Source organism: Ranitomeya variabilis, chromosome 2, assembly GCF_051348905.1.
Source record: "Ranitomeya variabilis isolate aRanVar5 chromosome 2, aRanVar5.hap1, whole genome shotgun sequence".
Classification (NCBI taxonomy): Eukaryota; Metazoa; Chordata; class Amphibia; order Anura; family Dendrobatidae; genus Ranitomeya; species Ranitomeya variabilis.
Window position 1 is genome coordinate 141,638,807 of NC_135233.1, and position 20,463 is coordinate 141,659,269.

A 20,463-nucleotide genomic window follows, 5' to 3' on the forward strand; every position below is an offset into this window, starting at 1 on the left:
GCACAAACTGAACCTGCGTCCAAGACGCAGGTTCAGTTAAACTCTATTGCCATGAGGGTTCGGGCCCGCATGGCAAAAGTTAAAAGCCGCCAGCCAATCGGAGGCTGGCAGCTGACGTCAGCACGCACGTTGCTGGCATATGATGTCATCGTCATTCGCCGGTAAGTGCACACTTCAACTGCGTGGAGGGATCTTTGCCGCAGGAGCGCGGCAAGGTAAGGAGAAAGGTTTTTTTTAATTTTTATTGAAAGCGGCAGGGGACCAGGATGGGAGACACGGGGGCTGGATGGGAGACACAGGGGGAAGAATGGAGTCACAGGGGGAAGAATGGAGTCACAGGGGGAAGAATAGAGACACAGAGCAAGAATGGAGACAGGGGGCAAGAATGGAGACACAGATGGCAGGAATTGAGACACAGAAGGCAGGATGGGAGACACGGGGCTGGATGAGAGACACAGGGGAAAGAATAGAGACACTGGGAAGAATAGAGACACGGGGGAGAATAGAGACATGGGGCAAGAATGGGGACACGGGGTCAAGAATGGAGACACAGGGGTCAAGAATGGAGACACAGGGGGCAGGATGGGAGACACGGGGGCTGGATGGGAGACACAGGGGGAAGAATGGAGACACGGGGAAGAATGGAGACAGGGGGAATAATAGAGACACATGGGGCAAGAATGGAGACACAGGGCAAGAATGGAGACACAGGGGGCAAGAATGGAGACACAGGGGGCAAGAATGGAGACAGGGGGCAAGAATGGAGACAGGGGGCAAGAATGGAGACACGGGGCAAGAATGGAGACACAGGGGGCAAGAATGGAGACACAGGGAGCAAGAATGGAAACACGGGGGGCAAGAATGGAGACACAGGGGGAAGAATGGAGACACATGGGGAAGAATAGAGACACAGGGGCAAGAATAGAGACGGGCAGGAGACAAAGGGGGAAGGAGACACGGGCAAGAATAGAGACACAGGGGGCAAGAATGGAGACATAGGGGGCAAGAATGGAGACACAGTGGGCAGGATCATGGGGCAGGATGGAGACAGCTTGGGCAGGATCATGGAGAAGGATGGAGACAGATGGGGCAGGATCATGGGGCAGAATGGAGACAGATGGGGCAGGAAGGAGACAGATGGGGCAGGATCATTGGGCATGATGAAGACAGAAGGGGCAGGATCATGGGGCAGTATGGAGACACATGGTGCAGGATCATGGGGCAGGATGGATACAATGGCTACAGATGGGGCAGGATCACGGGGCAGATGGGGCAGGATCACGGGACATTACATGGGGGCAGAATGGATACAGATGGGGCCAGGATGGGAGAACATATGGCTGGAGCCAGGAATGAGACACACGGGGGCCAGGATGGGGATATTGTTACCAAAAGGGCTAATTAAGGGATATTATTACTGCAGTTAATTTTTGAGGATACTGTTTTAAATTGGGGGCAGTCCTGTTACTGTGCAGAGCGACACTATGTCGCCTTTTTTTTCTTCATCTGGTAGTGTAGTGTAGAAGTTGGGAAAAATTAAGAAATGTGTTCTGCAAGCGGTGCTGTAGATAACTGTGTTATTTCCTGCAGAGACGAGCCCTGGCTGGAAGAAGTGATAGCAGTCTGTGCTGGATGAAGATGAAAAGCAAAGATGAAGGACTTCACCTAGAGACGTCACTGGTGAGTCAGTGTGTTACCTGTACACTGACACTACACACTGTGTACTGTATACAGCTGTCCTGTGTACAATGTCACCAGTGATTATTGTAATACCTTTACACTGACACTATATACAGAGCGCCTGTGTATAATGTCATTGATCACTGTATGACCTGTACAATATATACAGCACTCGTGTGTATAATGTCACTGTTGATCACTGTATTACCAGTACACTGTACACTATATACAGAGCTCCTGTGTATAATGTAACTGTACAATATATACAGCACTCGTGTGTATAATGTCACTGGTGATCACTGTATTACCAGTGCACTGTACACTATATACAGAGCTCCTGTGTATAATGTCACCGGTAATCACTGTATTACCTGACCTGTACACAGACACTGCAAGCTAAGTACAGATCTCCTGTGTATAATAGTACTTATGGTGATATTAGTATTGTTTATTTATTAATGATCAGTATTGCAGTATTCAGTCACTATTTGGTGGTAATATGTTGTCCAGCCACGGTGTGGCTGTATTTGTTCCTTGTATGTGCTGTTATTTGGTCACTATGTGGTGGTAATGAGTCGCCCACCAGGGCAATAGGGATACTCGGTACCGGGTCCGGACGCTCTTAAAGGGGATGTCACAGTGGCTGTGACCCGGTCCGTGTCCCTGGGCACTCAATAAAAGGGGAAAAGTCTTTATGGGGAATTTGGTAATAAAGTCTATTCGTGACGCCACCTGTGGTTCTCGGTAAGAAAGACCAACGCTGCTAAAAGGGGTCCTCTGGGGTGATGTTGTTGCAGGAAGATGGTGACGTTTCCCACAGGTGAAGCGGGGTCCCCAGGGCTCCCAAGGTGTATGGCAAGGATGGTGGGCTGCTGATAAATAACGGAGGACACAGAGTTGCAATCTTTACCTGGTTTACTGATGGTAGCAGGCCTCAGTCCAGGGTACCGGCAACAGGTGCAGAAGGAGTCCAGGCAGCCTGAAAACAAGTAGAAATCCCCTTGGCAGTTCAGGTTGGGAGCCTTCCACTATGCGCTAGCTTTCTGTTCCCTTGCTACCTGTAGCTTGCTGGTAAGGTACTCCTTTCTCTCTCCTGTCCTGGGACAGTACCTGCACGGTAGGCAACTTGAGCTGTTCTCTTGGGGTCTCTGACATGGTGACTCCAGGCTCTAACTGCTGCTGTACCTCTGGTATGGTATGGGCAATTTACGTATAGTTCTATGCCCTCCGGTTCTGCTGTGGACCTTGCAGTTATCCACAACCTTGGGCTCCGGTTTCTGTGCTCTGGCTCACAGGAGGCCCAATCGCAGCCTCCTTAAGCTCCTAATCTCTCCTCTCCCTTTACTGTCTGCTCCAGACTGAACTAACTCCTCCTTCAGACCAGGATGGATATCAGGGAAGTTCCCCTAAAACAGGGTTTTGAGCTCCCCCTTCTGGCCTGGAATTAGAATGTGTTGTGTGTAAGATTTACCTGCCAAAGGGATCCCACTTGTCTCCAGGTATGGCACTACTCTCCCCGAGAGGAAGGCAGCACCACTGTGGTACCCGAACTCCTGGGGTGCCACAGTAATATATGGTCTGGCCATGGTGTGGTGGTATTTGCTCCTTGTATCTGCTATTATTTGGTCACAATGTAGTGTTAATATGGAGTCTGGTCATGGTGCAGTGGTATTTGCCCCTTGCATGTGATATTATTGGTCATTTTAAAAATTGAAAAATAAAAATATACCAAAATTGTATTGGATATTTTAACAAATGATTAATAGGATAGAGTAGAGTAGTGCTTGGCCAAAGGAGTCCACTTTGTCATGGTGGCGGCTTAAAATTTTTTTTGGCCAAAACAAAAGCTGCTGGCTATATGTGTGATCTGGTGATGGGAACTGTTAATGTGTGATTGGTGAGAAGTAGAGTTTTTCCAAGAGAGAGCGGTGGGGCTGTGGACAGTTTGAGGGGTGGAGCCTGGACAGAGTCTCAAGGGGGTCCCGAAAACTTTGCCAGTATGGGGCCCCAAAATTCCTAGTGGCAGCCCTGGTACTGGTGTTGACATCTATAACCATGTTATGCCATGTTTTAACATGAATGGGACGCAGTGGTGGAATTGCTTTTATTTTGCTTTGAATTTGTCAGATAATTAATATAAAGGCCAGTGTAACATATGTGTTACTAGATCTCCCTCTTGTGAGAAGCTGGATTTATGCAACTGAAACCTGACAGAACCTGAAGAACATTTGCAATTTTGCTTACTACATGCAGTGGCATAACTAGAGTTCAATAGACACCAGTGCAAAATTTTGACCTGGGCCTCCACATGCATGTTGGTTAATTGGATGGGCCCTTGTAATTTTCTGGATCCTATAAAGTCATATGTGTTTGCCCCCATGCAATTATATCCATATCTGACTGAGCTAAACGTCACTCTGTATTAGGACACAGTGCTCGGATTCAATACCAGTCCTTGTATTCAGAAAAGAAATAGAATGTTGCATTTTTTACAGTTGCAAGAAATATTTTAGATTTAATCAGAATTGAAATCTAACAAAAGAAATCAGTGACGTTTCGGTAACAAGAAGGTAATTGTAAGGAGTGCCAGATTCTATTCCCTTTATGTAGTGATGGGCTTCTTCCTGGTATAATGTCTCTTTCTTCCGTTCTGGGCTTCTTCTTAATATAATGTCACCCATCCTGGACCCCTTCCTAGTATAATGTAGCTATCCTGGACCCCTTCGCGGTATAATGTCTCCCATCATGTGCCCCTTCCTGGTGTAATGCCCCCCCATTCTGAGCTCCTTCCTGGTATAATGCCCCCCCATCCTGAGCCCCTTCCTGGTATGATGCCCCCCATCCTGAGCCCCTTCCTGGTATAATACCCTCCCCCATACTGGGCCCATTCCTGGTATAATGCCCCCTCATCCTGGGCCACTTCGTGGTGTAATGTCCCTCATCCTGTGCCCCTTCCTGGTATAATGTCCTCCGTTCTGCAGCTCTACTCCAGCACATTTTAAAAAAGAAATAAACAATTCTTCTAACCTTCCCTTGCTCCCATGACATGTGGCTTCATTTTCCATAGCCAGCACAGATTTCAGCATGCCTGTCATAGACACCATATGACATCACTACCATGCGCCACCCGTGACTGACACGCTGACATCAGCTGCCGGCTAAGGTTTGGCCAGAGGCAAGCATTGCAGTGCAGTGATCCAGTGGATCTCTGCGCAGCAATATATTTCAGCTGGATGTGCCTTTGAGAATGCACATCCAGCTGAGATACACGCTGGTGTCAGCGGGCCCCCCTCCTGCACAGGACCAGTCGAACACTCTGTGACCATGATCATTAGGCCCCTGCTTGTATAGTGTGATGCATTATATGTGTCAAAAATCAATACCAGTCACGATCAAATTACTTTTTGACAAACAAATGGCAAAGTGAAATGCTGCGCAGGAAACATGACATTCCGCTCTATGAGTTTCAAATCTGACAATTTGGCCACACGAGGGCAGACTCAAATCACAAAATTATGGCTACATAATTTGTGCCACATCATTCCATTGTGAATTAGTCTGTTTTTATTTACTTCATACTTGCCATTGCTTGTTTAATTTGTTAGTGGATTTAATCCAAGTTAAAACTGGAATAATACTTGCAGTTTCTATTAGCAAAAGTCAGGATTGCAATATAGAGAAATGGGAAATATAAAGGAAATATGAATACTCATTATTACTGGATGCACTTCTGACTTTGACTGAAAAGGACTGGATCAAAATTGTACCTCAATCTGCCTCAAAAACATCTTGGCTTAAATCTGGAAAACAAATTTGGACTAGAACCACACCTGCAGATTTTGAGCCAAATCCAGAATTGACTGTTTGAAGATAGGTTTTGTACATTTTACACAAAATCAACCTAAAACTCTTCATTTCCATGGGAAGTTAACGAACAATCTTTGACTTTCAGAGCCAGTTAATTCTCTTTTCTGGCTGATTCTGCCTGTACAAAAACAAACTGCCTAATAATTTTACACAGCTTGATAAAGGGTGTTGTATCTTTAGGCCACACAATTAAACAATTGCACATCACCTCATCTGCTTCATCCAATAAGTATTCAAGTGTATAAAGGTTGGAGATGGAAAATCTGCATAAATGATGATATAGTCAGAATAATCACTTGGTTACTAATTGTGCATACAGTGTAAGATAGGTGTGCTCTAAGGCAGATGTGGGCAAAGTGCGGCCTGCAGGCCAGGCTGAGACAGCTAGAGGGCCGGATGTGGCCCTTGGGCCGCACTGTGCCGGGCCAGACCGAGACGTCCGTGGGGCTGGAAACCAGAGGTCCATGGGCTGCACCATGCCTGTCCGCTCGCTGTCTCCATTGTCTCCATAGGCGCTGACTGCATTGGCGGAGAAGGGGCCTCCGGCTGCTTCCTCCACCAATCAGTGTGTGAAACAGGTGACGCGATGATGTCATTTCATCGCATCAGCTGTGTACTGCAGAGAGTCATCTCACCGGAGGCAGGGGGAGAAGCAGAGCGCCGGGGAACGGGACCGAGTTGAGTATGTGGTGTTCTTTTTTTTTCCATGTGTATCAGATGTTTGGGTGGGCATGTGGAGGCTATGGGGCTGTCGTGCAGAACATGGAGATGCTTTGGGGGTGTCGTGCTGCACATGGGGAGGTTATGGGGGTGACATGCTGCACATGGGGAGGCTCTGGGGATGTCATGCTGCACATGGGGAGGTTATGGGGGGTGTTGTGCTGCACATGGGGAGGCTATGGGGGTGACATCTGCACATGGGGAGGCTATGGGGGTGTCGTGCTGCACATGGGGAGGCTATGGGGATGTCGTGCTACACATGGGGAGGCTATGGGGGGTGTTGTGCTGCACATGGGGAGGCTATGGGGGTGTTGTGCTGCACATGGGGAGGCTATGGGGGGTGTTGTGCTGCACATGGGGAGGCTATGGGGTGGAATGCTGCACATGGGGAGGCTATGGGGGTGACATACTGCACATGGGGAGCTATGGGAGTGACATGCTGCACATGGGGAGGCTATTGGGGCCTCATGCAGTATATGGGGAGACTGTGGGGCTCATGCAGTGCATATAGGGAGGCTGTGTGGGGCTCATGCAGTATATAGGGAGGCTGTGTGGGGCTCATGCAGTATATAGGGAGGCTGTGTGGGGCTCATGCTGTATAAATAGGGAGACTGTATGGCGCCTCATGCAGAATATGGGGAGTCTGTGGGGCTCATGCAGTATATCGGAAGGCTGTGTGGGGCTCATGCAGTATATAAGGAGACTGTGGGCCTCATGCAGTATATAGGGAGGCTTTGTGGGGCTCATGCAGTATATGTGGAGGCTGTGTGGACCACATGCTGTATATGGGGAGGCTGTGTGGGGCTCATGCAGTATATAGGGAGACTGTGTGGGGCTCATGCAGTATATGGGGAGGCTGTGTCGGCCTCAAGCAGTATATGGGGAGGCTGTGGGCCTCTTGCAGTATATAGGGAGACTGTGTGGGGCTCATGCAGTATATGGGGAGGCTGTGTCGGCCTCATGCAGTATATGGGGAGACGGTGTGGGGCTCATGCAGTATATAGGGAGACTGTGTGGGGCTCATGCAGTATATAGGGAGGCTGTATGGGTCTCATGCAGTATATGGGGAGGCTGTGTGGGCCTATGCTGTATATGGGGAGGCTGTGTGGGCCTTATGCTGTATATGGGGAGGCTGTGTGGGGCTCTTACAGTATATAATGGGCTGTGGGGGGTTCATACTATATACAGAAGGGGCTGAACTCGAGTTCAAACGATCTATAGGGGCCAGCATACTTAATTCTTCTCAATATTAAGTGATACAATTAATATTAATGTAATTATCAATAATATAATAATTATAATATATTAATATTAATATTGAGTAGAATTAATTTCAGCCTATTGGTTCGGCTCTCCACAACAGTGACGGTCTCTCATGTGGCCCCTTGGGAAAATGAATTGCCCACTCCTGGTCTAAGGGGTAACATTTCTCCTGGAAGGCACAAAATTGGCATAGGCAAACTTAAAGGCCATTGTCAAAGATAACAGCCAGGGGAGTCACGCAGATCCCACCACTGTTACTACTTTATCACAGAAGATGACAGCAGAAGAGATCGCACAGATTCTGCCGCTGTCACCAATTTGTCCGGGGAACACAACTCCGCTGCCTCCAATCGTCAGGAAAATTACACAATTGGCTGATGAGTGATGGACAGGGCCATGGCTGCATCCACTACTAGGCAAGTTATTGGGGATCTCACAGTTAGCGTATGGTATATACACCTCAGATTCCAACGCATTATATATTTATATATACACCTCAGTACGGTCACTGCCACATCCACAATAGCACTAAAAAGGAACCACTACTAGCTGCCACCACCAATCGTTTATACAGGCCGATTGGACACCTATTACAGGTAATGTATGGCTTCAGGGGTGTGGTTTAGAGAGCAAAAGGAACAGAGCTATTAAATTTTATATATTTAATCCAGAAAAGGTAGGTAGTGCTTTTAAAAAATATACAAAGATGATACAAAATAGGAAGAAAACAATGTGGTATAATATGGTATATAAAATTACATGAAATTAAAAGGAATAAAGAAATAAAATTACTAAACCTGATGTCACAGAAATGGCTCAGAGCTTAGCGGAGGGAAGTACTTCGATTGGGAAAATGGATCACTCTCGCAGCAAACTATGACTTCCCGAAGGACCAATAACCCAAACCCAACTACTTCTTTTTATTAATTCAATGTTATGCCAACATATCTCCTCTTGATGATCTCATGTGGAAGCTGATTGTGGAATGTGCTAGGTCTGTTCTAATTTTAGGACATCCCCAACTTACAGGATATCTTTGCCCCTGCAGGTCCCAGGCAGTAGATCTTGTCATCATGTGTCTTATCACAATTTTGCATTTATAGTCATGGCCGAAAGTATTGGCACCGTTGAAATTGTTCCAGAAAATAAAGTATTTCTCCCAGAAAATTATTGCAATTACATATGTTTAGCTATAAACATGTTTATTTCCTTTGTGTGTATTGGAACAACACAAAAAAAAACAGAGAAAAAACGCAAATTGGACATATTTTCACATAAAACCCATAAAATGGACCGGACAAATTTGTTGGCACCCCCAACTCAATAATTGATTGTACACCCTTTGAATAAATAACTGCAATCAATCACTTCTCTGACACTGGACATTACATTGCTACCCAAAATCCTTTGGTAATCTTCAGATCTGATGAAGCCTTGCACACAGTCAAGACACCCAGTGCCAGAGGCAGCAAAACAACCCCAAAACATCTTTGAACTTCCACCATACTTGACTGTTATGGGTTTTGGTAAACAGTAGAAAGATGTGCTTTACCAAAAGCTCGATCAAGGTCTCATCTGTCCACAAGAGGCTTTACTAAAAGGGTTTTGACCTACTCGCGTACATTTTTGGATGTTGCAGTATATTGTAGCTTATGTCTCTGCGTCAGCAGTGAGGTCCTTTTGGGTCTCCTGCTGTAGCATTTCATTTCATTCCAATGTTGACGGATAGTTTGCGCTGACACTGATGCAAGCTGACCCTGCAGGACAGCTTTAATTTCTTTGGAACTTGATTGGAGCTGTTTATCCACAATCCGGACTATCCTTCGTTGCAACCTTTCAATAATTTTTATCTGCCGTCCACGTTCAGGGAGATTAGCTACAGTGCCATAGGTTTTAAACTTGTTGATTATGTTGCACATAGCGGACAAAATCAAGATCTCTGGAAATGGACTTGTAACCTTGAGATTGTTGATATTTTTCAACAATTAGTGTGTGCTTAGTGTGGCACACACAGGCACACAATGCAAAGATTGAGTCAAAGTCTCAATTTTTATCTGGTTTCAGGTGTAATTTTCATTTTGTCCACATCTGTTATTTGCAATAGGTGAGTTTGACCATGCATCACATGAAACAAAGTTGTTTACTCACATTTCTGGAAAGGTGCCAACAATATTGTCTGGCCTATTTTGGGGGTTTTGTGTGAAATTATGTCCAGTTTGCTTTTATTGCTCTATTTTTTGCGTTGCTGCAATACACACAAAGGAAATAAGCATGTGCATAACAAAACATCTCTAATTCCAATCATTTTCTGAGAAAAATACTTGGAACAATTTCAAGGGTGCCAACATTTCAGCCATGACTGTATATAGATATCAAATATGGCCTGTATAGCATCATCCATTGGACAATTATTAAGTTGGAGGGGTTAGAATGGACTTACAGTGATGTGAGTGAATACGTTCTGCTCGTCCCTTCACTACAGCGATGAAAATATATCTCCCATAAATATTGTATCGATGCAAACCACAATGTTCATCATGGACCACTGGCACTGGCCAGGCTGCGAGAGATCCTTTGATGGAAGGAAGCTTGTGCCTCGTCATAAACAAATGCCCATTTTGGTATCTGGTCCCCCAAGAAGATCTTCCTGTATTAATTACCTGTTCAATTTAGTCATAGGAAGCTTATGCCTCTGTGTAATCAAATCTCAGCTTTTATGTCTTTTTCCCAGAGACAAACTCCTGTTGTAATTACCTGGTCACTGCAGGTGGCTGCTACTTTAATAGAGATGGAGTGCCAGATAGCTCTCTTACTTCCCCTATTTTGATTAGTTTTTCTCTTCCTCAGTTATAATTAGTTTTCTCTCTTCACTATACTAGTTTTTTCCCCATATGTTCAATGTGAGGGCAATATGTTCCCTTTTCTGGAGATGTATTATGGATTTTTTATTTTTGTCTATGACAGTCATACAATGCTCCTCTCAGAATTTAAATATGCAAATAGCCTCTTTGGAAAGGGAGAGAACAGGGACTTTATTTTCACCTATTAGAGGTTGAAATTGTAAAAGTGAATATCAACACTTTAAAAGTCATTAACACATGTTTTAGGATTGCTACCTCCAATAGGTGGCACAAGAGTCTTTGTTTTATTCCTCTCTGAAGAGGATATATCCAACTTCACATATAAACATAGCTATTTCAGGTACAGAAAGGCGTCTGAGGTGGAGGCTGATGTGACATATTCCATATTATTATTTTTTTGGTACATCTGACTATAATAAACCTTTATCTTTTCACTATTGATATTATTTTTGTGCCTTAGGCTACTTTCACACTAGCGTCGTACGACGCACGTCGCAATGTGACGCATACCGAGCAAGCGCTGCACAACGGGGGCAGCAGATGCAGTTTTTCAACGCATCCGCTGCCCCATTGTGAGGTGCGGGGAGGCGGGGGCAGAGTTCTGGCCACGCATGCGTGGTCGGAAAAGACGGTCACGACGCACCAAAAAACGTTACATGCAACGTTTTTTGGTGGCGACAGACCGACGTAAAACGACGCAACCGTCGCACGACGGTTGCGACGTGTGTCAATGCATCGCACTGCGTCGCTAATGCAAGTCTATGGAGAAAAAACGCATCCTGCAAGCACTTTTGCAGGATGCGTTTTTTCTACAAAACGACGCATAGCGACATGCAGTGCACGACGCTAGTGTGAAAGTAGCCTTACATTGCATCCTAATCTCTATAAATCTAACTCCTACAACTGCATGTAATTAAGTTTGTGGCTATGCATACAGTACGTGCCTATACATATTATCAGCACTCCTTGGTAGTATTCTGCCACCTTGTGGCTACCCTTTGTAATGCTTTCTTATTTTTATAGTGCTTTGGAACAATATACTGTTATTCCATCGTGGTAAACTTCTTCTTCTTATTATGGTGCTTGAACCTCCTAGGTTCAAGCAACATATTGTAATCCGATTTCTTATATTTTATTATTCTTCTCCGCGTTTTCCGCAATTAATGCGGCCCGAACCGCTTGGCGCAGAGACCCCGTTCAGGTGGCGTTTCGAAGCCCTCGGTGGGGACAGGTGTGCTATGACTTTTATAGTCGATCCGATATGTAGTTTTTTTAAAAATCGCATTTAAAAAAAAAAATTCCCATAGGAAATAATGGCGAACTTTCCATTACCCCCAACTTGACCTTCCAAAGATTGCAGCTATGCAAATGTACGGTGTCCATTTTAGGACATGATCATTTATCAAAGTCAAACATCAGAATAAAGTGACTATGACACCCTCTCGTCCCGTGTGTGAAAAGTAAGTGCCCCCCCGGCCCCGTGTGTGAAAAGTAAGTGCCCCTCCGGCCCCGTGTGCAAAAGTAAGTGCGCCCCCGGCCCCGTGTGCAAAAGTAAGTGCGCCCCCGGCCCCGTGTGCAAAAGTAAGTGCGCCCCCGGCCCCGTGTGCAAAAGTAAGTGCGCCCCCGGCCCCGTGTGCAAAAGTAAGTGCGCCCCCGGCCCCGTGTGCAAAAGTAAGTGCGCCCCCGGCCCCGTGTGCAAAAGTAAGTGCGCCCCCGGCCCCGTGTGCAAAAGTAAGTGCGCCCCCGGCCCCGTGTGCAAAAGTAAGTGCGCCCCCGGCCCCGTGTGCAAAAGTAAGTGCGCCCCCGGCCCCGTGTGCAAAAGTAAGTGCGCCCCCGGCCCCGTGTGCAAAAGTAAGTGCGTCCCCGGCCCCGTGTGCAAAAGTAAGTGCGTCCCCGGCCCCGTGTGCAAAAGTAAGTGCGCCCCCGGCCCCGTGTGCAAAAGTAAGTGCGGCCCCGTGTGCAAAAGTAAGTGCGCCCCCGGCCCCGTGTGCAAAAGTAAGTGCGTCCCCGGCCCCGTGTGCAAAAGTAAGTGCGTCCCCGGCCCCGTGTGCAAAAGTAAGTGCGCCCCCGGCCCCGTGTGCAAAAGTAAGTGCGCCCTGGTCCCGGGTGTGGAAAAGTAAGTGCGCCCCGGTCCCGGGTGTGGAAAAATAAGTGCTCCCCTGATCCCAGGTGTGGAAAAGTAAGTGGCCCCCCTGGTCCCGTGTGTGAAAATTGCTGCTGTAAAGCTGGCAGCGCTGTTCAAGCACCATGTATTTCCTTCAGTTATTATTATAGTGCTTTGGAACAAAGCACTATACTGTTATTCCATCGTGGTAAACTTATTATTATAGTGCTTTGGAACAAAACACTATATTGTAATCCGAACGTGGTTAACTTATTATTATTATTATTATTAGGCTTTTTTCCGCAATTAATGCGGCCCGAACCGCTAAACGCACAGACTCCAGTGAGGTGTCATTTCGAAGCCAGCGTCCACGAGAGGTGTGCTAAGTATTTTTCGTGTCGATCGGATTTGTAGTTTTGGCGCAATTTGCGTTTGAAAATTGTTTTCCCCCCATTGGAAAGCATTGCTCAATGCATTTCAATAGGGAAATTTCCTCATATGGTATAATGGCCTGATTTCTGAGGCAATTTCAAAACTGCCACCTGGCTGATTAGCTCATTGATATGCGCAGTCAGACGCAGTTACTATGCCAACGCCTACGAGCCCACTAGGAAACAGGTTTTGTCAGTCAGATAATATCAGCTACTCTCTGTTATCAGCCATTCCCCTGTCCTGCTGTCAGTCTATTTATTCTTATTAGGCTTTTTTCCCGCAATTATTCTCTCTGTTATCAGCCATTCCCCGTACTGCTGTCAGTCTATTTCTCTCAGTTATCAGCCATTCCCCGTCCTGCTGTCAGTCTATTCTCTCTGTTATCAGCCATTCCCCCATCCTGCTGTCAGTCTATTTATCTGTTATCAGCCATTCCCCTGTCCTGCTGTCAGTCTATTTCTCTCTGTTATCAGCCAATCCCCGTCCTGCTGTCAGTCTATTTCTCTCTGTTATCAGCCATTCCCTTGTCCTGCTGTCAGTCAGAGTGACCCGGCCCACCAAATCGGACCCAGAGTGACCCGGCCCACCAAATCGGACCCAGAGTGACCCGGCCCACCAAATCGGACCCAGAGTGACCCGGCCCACCAAATCGGACCCAGAGTGACCCGGCCCACCAAATCGGACCCAGAGTGACCCGGGCCACCAAATCGGACCCAGAGTGACCCGGGCCACCAAATCGGACCCAGAATGACCCGGCCCACCAAATCGGACCCAGAGTGACCCGGCCCACCAAATCGGACCCAGAGTGACCCGGGCCACCAAATCGGACCCAGAGTGACCCGCGCCACCAAATCGGACCCAGAGTGACCCGGGCCACCAAATCGGACCCAGAGTGACCCGGGCCACCAAATCGGACCCAGAGTGACCCGGCCCACCAAATCGGACCCAGAGTGACCCGGGCCACCAAATCGGACCCAGAGTGACCCGGGCCACCAAATCGGACCCAGAGTGACCCGGGCCACCAAATCGGACCCAGAGTGACCCGGGCCACCAAATCGGACCCAGAGTGACCCGGGCCACCAAATCGGACCCAGAGTGACCCGGGCCACCAAATCGAACCCAGAGTGACCCGGGCCACCAAATCGGACCCAGAGTGACCCGGGCCACCAAATCGGACCCAGAGTGACCCGGGCCACCAAATCGGACCCAGAGTGACCCGGCCCACCAAATCGGACCCAGAGTGACCCGGCCCACCAAATGGGACCCAGAGTGACCCGGCCCACCAAATCGGACCCAGAGTGACCCGGGCCACCAAATCGGACCCAGAGTGACTCGGGCCACCAAATCGGACCCAGAGTGACCCGGCCCACCAAATCGGACCCAGAGTGACCCGGGCCACCAAATCGGACCCAGAGTGACCCGGCCCACCAAATCGGACCCAGAGTGACCCAGGCCACCAAATCGGACCCGGAGTGGCGCCGCCTGCCAAATCGGACCCAGAGTGGCTACGACTACCAAAACAGCGCCTGAGGGGCACCCAAGTGTGAAAGTCTTGCTGGGGCAATCCGGGCACCATTCCAAAGCACTATCTGTAGTTCCTTCAGGAAATACCCATCTAGTTATTATTATTATTATTAGGCTTTTTTTCGCAGTTAATGCGGCCCGAACCGCTGAACGCACAGACTCCAGTGAGGTGTCATTTCGAAGCCAGCGTCCACGAGAGGTGTGCTAAGTTATTTTCATGTCGATCGGATTTGTAGTTTTGGTGCAATTTGCATTTGAAAATTGTTTCCCCCTCATTGGAAAGCATTGTTTCAATGCATTTCAATAGGGAAATTTTCCAATACGTTTAAAATGGGCTGGTTTCTGAGGCAATTTCTAAAAATAACTTAACTGCCAAATGCCACCTGGCTGATTAGCTCATTGATATGCGCAGTCAGACACAGTTACTATGCCAACGCCTATCAACTCCACCAGGTCACAGTTTTGTCAGATAATATCAGCTCTTAAAGTGACAGCACAGCACAATTTCAAAGCACTATCTGTAGTCATATTATTATTACAGCATACAGCGCGGAGCCGCGCAGCATACAGCGCAGAGCCCCGCAGCATACAGCGCAGAGCCGCGCAGCATACAGCGCAGAGCCCCGCAGCATACAGCGCAGAGCCCCGCAGTATACAGCGCAGAGCCCCGCAGTATACAGCACAGAGCCGCGCAGTATACAGCTCAGAGCCGCGCAGTATACAGCACAGAGCCGCGCATTATACAGCACGGAGCCGCGCAGCATACAGCGCGGAGCCGCGCAGCATACAGCGCAGAGCCGCGCATTATACAGCGCAGAGCCAAGCAGCATACAGCGCGGAGCCGCACAGCATACAGCGCAGAGCCGCGCAGTATACAGCGCAGAGCCGCGCAGCATACAGCGCAGAGCCGCGCAGTATACAGCGCAGAGCCGCGCAGCATACAGCGCAGAGCCCCGCAGCACAATTTCAAAGCACTATCTGTAGTCATATTATTATTACAGCATACAGCGCGGAGCCCCGCAGCATACAGCGCAGAGCCCCGCAGCATACAGCGCAGAGCCGCGCAGCATACAGCGCAGAGCCCCGCAGCATACAGCGCAGAGCCCCGCAGAATACAGCGCAGAGCCCCGCAGTATACAGCGCAGAGCCGCGCAGTATACAGCGCAGAGCCGCGCATTATACAGCACGGAGCCGCGCAGCATACAGCGCGGAGCTGCGCAGCATACAGCGCGGAGCCACGCAGCATACAGCGCAGAGCCCCGCAGCACAATTTCAAAGCACTATCTGTAGTCATATTATTATTACAGCATACAGCGCGGAGCCCCGCAGCATACAGCGCAGAGCCCCGCAGTATACAGCGCAGAGCCCCGCAGTATACAGCGCAGAGCCGCGCAGTATACAGCTCAGAGCCGCGCAGTATACAGCACAGAGCCGCGCATTATACAGCACGGAGCCGCGCAGCATACAGCGCAGAGCCGCGCACCATACAGCGCAGAGCCGCGCATTATACAGCGCAGAGCCAAGCAGCATACAGCGCGGAGCCGCACAGAATACAGCGCAGAGCCGCGCAGTATACAGCGCAGAGCCGCGCAGCATACAGCGCAGAGCCGCGCAGTATACAGCGCAGAGCCGCGCAGCATACAGCGCAGAGCCCCGCAGCACAATTTCATAGCACTATCTGTAGTCATATTATTATTACAGCATACAGCGCGGAGCCCCGCAGCATACAGCGCAGAGCCCCACAGCATACAGCGCAGAGCCGCGCAGCATACAGCGCAGAGCCCCGCAGCATACAGCGCAGAGCCCCGCAGTATACAGCGCAGAGCCCCGCAGTATACAGCGCAGAGCCGCGCATTATACAGCACGGAGCCGCGCAGCATACAGCGCGGAGCCGCGCAGCATACAGCGCGGAGCCGCGCAGCATACAGCGCGGAGCCGCGCATTATACAGCGCAGAGCCACGCAGCATACAGCGCGGAGCCGCGCAGCATACAGCGCAGAGCCGCGCAGTATACAGCGCAGAGCCCCGCAGCATACAGCGCAGAGCCCCGCAGCATACAGCGCAGAGCCCCGCAGTATACAGCGCAGAGCCGCGCAGTATACAGCTCAGAGCCGCGCAGTATACAGCACAGAGCCGCGCATTATACAGCACGGAGCCGCGCAGCATACAGCGTGGAGCCGCGCAGCATACAGCGCAGAGCCGCGCATTATACAGCGCAGAGCCAAGCAGCATACAGCGCAGAGCCCCGCAGTATACAGCGCAGAGCCCCGCAGTATACAGCGCAGAGCCGCGCATTATACAGCACGGAGCCGCGCAGCATACAGCGCGGAGCCGCGCAGCATACAGCGCGGAGCCGCGCAGCATACAGCGCGGAGCCGCGCATTATACAGCGCAGAGCCACGCAGCATACAGCGCGGAGCCGCGCAGCATACAGCGCAGAGCCGCGCAGTATACAGCGCAGAGCCCCGCAGCATACAGCGCAGAGCCCCGCAGCATACAGCGCAGAGCCCCGCAGTATACAGCGCAGAGCCGCGCAGTATACAGCTCAGAGCCGCGCAGTATACAGCACAGAGCCGCGCATTATACAGCACGGAGCCGCGCAGCATACAGCGTGGAGCCGCGCAGCATACAGCGCAGAGCCGCGCATTATACAGCGCAGAGCCAAGCAGCATACAGCGCAGAGCCCCGCAGTATACAGCGCAGAGCCCCGCAGTATACAGCGCAGAGCCGCGCATTATACAGCACGGAGCCGCGCAGCATACAGCGCGGAGCCGCGCAGCATACAGCGCGGAGCCGCGCAGCATACAGCGCGGAGCCGCGCATTATACAGCGCAGAGCCACGCAGCATACAGCGCGGAGCCGCGCAGCATACAGCGCAGAGCCGCGCAGTATACAGCGCAGAGCCCCGCAGCATACAGCGCAGAGCCCCGCAGCATACATCGCAGAGCCCCGCAGTATACAGCGCAGAGCCGCGCAGTATACAGCTCAGAGCCGCGCAGTATACAGCACAGAGCCGCGCATTATACAGCACGGAGCCGCGCAGCATACAGCGTGGAGCCGCGCAGCATACAGCGCAGAGCCGCGCATTATACAGCGCAGAGCCAAGCAGCATACAGCGCGGAGCCGCACAGCATACAGCGCAGAGCCGCGCAGTATACAGCGCAGAGCCACGCAGCATACAGCGCAGAGCCGCGCAGTATACAGCGCAGAGCCGCGCAGCATACAGCGCAGAGCCCCGCAGCACAATTTCAAAGCACTATCTGTAGTCATATTATTATTACAGCATACAGCGCGGAGCCCCGCAGCATACAGCGCAGAGCCCCGCAGCATACAGCGCAGAGCCGCGCAGCATACAGCGCAGAGCCCCGCAGCATACAGCGCAGAGCCCCGCAGTATACAGCGCAGAGCCCCGCAGCATACAGCGCAGAGCCGCGCAGTATACAGCGCAGAGCCGCGCACCATACAGCGCAGAGCCGCGCATTATACAGCGCAGAGCCAAGCAGCATACAGCGCGGAGTCGCACAGAATACAGCGCAGAGCCGCGCAGTATACAGCGCAGAGCCGCGCAGCATACAGCGCAGAGCCGCGCAGTATACAGCGCAGAGCCGCGCAGCATACAGCGCAGAGCCCCGCAGCACAATTTCAAAGCACTATCTGTAGTCATATTATTATTACAGCATACAGCGCGGAGCCCCGCAGCATACAGCGCAGAGCCCCGCAGCATACAGCGCAGAGCCGCGCAGCATACAGTGCAGAGCCCCGCAGCATACAGCGCAGAGCCCCGCAGCATACAGCGCAGAGCCCCGCAGTATACAGCGCAGAGCCCCGCAGTATACAGCGCAGAGCCGCGCATTATACAGCACGGAGCCGCGCAGCATACAGCACGGAGCCGCGCAGCATACAGCGCGGAGCCGCGCAGCATACAGCGTGGAGCCGCGCATTATACAGCGCAGAGCCATGCAGCATACAGCGCGGAGCCGCGCAGCATACAGTGCAGAGCCGCGCAGCATACAGCGCAGAGCCGCGCAGTATACAGCGCAGAGCCGCGCAGCATACAGCGCAGAGCCCCGCAGCACAATTTCAAAGCACTATCTGTAGTCATATTATTATTACAGCATACAGCGCGGAGCCCCGCAGCATACAGCGCAGAGCCCCGCAGCATACAGCGCAGAGCCGCGCAGCATACAGTGCAGAGCCCCGCAGCATACAGCGCAGAGTCCCGCAGCATACAGCGCAGAGCCCCGCAGTAAACAGCGCAGAGCCCCGCAGTATACAGCGCAGAGCCGCGCATTATACAGCACGGAGCCGCGCAGCATACAGCGCGGAGCCGCGCAGCATACAGCGCGGAGCCGCGCAGCATACAGCGCGGAGCCGCGCATTATACAGCGCAGAGCCATGCAGCATACAGCGCGGAGCCGCGCAGCATACAGCACAGAGCCGCACAGTATACAGCGCAGAGCCCCGCAGCATACAGCGCAGAGCCCCGCAGCATACAGCGCAGAGCCCCGCAGCATACAGCGCAGAGCCCCGCAGCATACAGCGCAGAGCCGCGCAGTATACAGCGCGGAGCCGCGCATTATACAGCGCGGAGCCGCGCAGCATACAGCGCGGAGCCGCGCAGAGCCGCGCAGCATACAGCGCAGAGCCGCGCAGCATATAGCGCAGAGCCGCGCAGCATACAGCTCAGAGCCCCGCAGCATACAGCGCAGAGCCCCGCAGCATACAGCGCAGAGCCCCGCAGTATACAGCGCAGAGCCCCGCAGCATACAGCGTAGAGCCCCGCAGTATACAGCGCAGAGCCCCGCAGTATACAGCGCAGAGCCGCGCAGTATACAGCGCAGACCCGCGCAGTATACAGCGCCCACCAAATCGGCCCCTGAGGGGCCCCACCCACCAAATCGGACCCAGAGTGGCTACAACTACCAAACCAGCGCCTGAGGGGCACCCAAGTGTGAAAGTCTTGCTGGGGCAGCCCGGGCACCATTCCAAAGCACTATCTGTAGTTCCTTCAGGAAATACCCATCTATTTCTCTCTGTTATCAGCCATTCCCCGTACTGCTGTCAGTCTATTTCTCTCTGTTATCAGCCATTCCCCTGTCCTGCTGTCAGTCTATTCTCTCTGTTATCAGCCATTCCCCTGTCCTGCTGTCAGTCTATTTCTCTCTGTTATCAGCCATTCCCCGCACTGCTGTCAGTCTATTTCTCTCTGTTATCAGCCATTCCCCGTACTGCTGTCAGTCTATTTTTCTCTGTTATCAGCCATTCCCCTGTCCTGCTGTCAGTCTATTCTCTCTGTTATCAGCCATTCCCCGTCCTGCTGTCAGTCTATTTCTCTCTGTTATCAGCAATTCCCCTGTCCTGCTGTCAGTCTATTCTCTCTGTTATCAGCCATTCCCTTGTCCTGCTGTCAGTCTATTCTCTGTTATCAGCCATTCCCTTATCCTGCTGTCAGTCAGAGTGACCCGGCCCACCAAATCGGACCCAGAGTGACCCGGCCCACCAAATCGGACCCAGAGTGACCCGGCCCACCTAATCGGACCCAGAGTGACCCGGCCCACCAAATCGGACCCAGAGTGACCCGGCCCACCAAATCGGACCCAGAGTGACCCGACCCACCAAATCGGACCCAGAGTGACCCGGCCCACCAAATCGGACCCAGAGTGACCCGGCCCACCTAATCGGACCCAGAGTGACCCGGCCCACCAAATCGGACCCAGAGTGACCCGGCCCACCAAATCGGACCCAGAGTGACCCGACCCACCAAATCGGACCCAGAGTGACCCGGCCCACCAAACCGGACCCAGAGTGACCCGGCCCACCAAACCGGACCCAGAGTGACCCGGCCCACCAAATCGGACCCAGAGTGACCCGGCCCACCAAATCGGACCCAGAATGACCCGGCCCACCAAATCGGACCCAGAGTGACCCGGCCCACCAAATCGGACCCAGAGTGACCCGGCCCACCAAATCGGACCCAGAGTGACCCGGCCCACCAAATCGGACCCAGAGTGA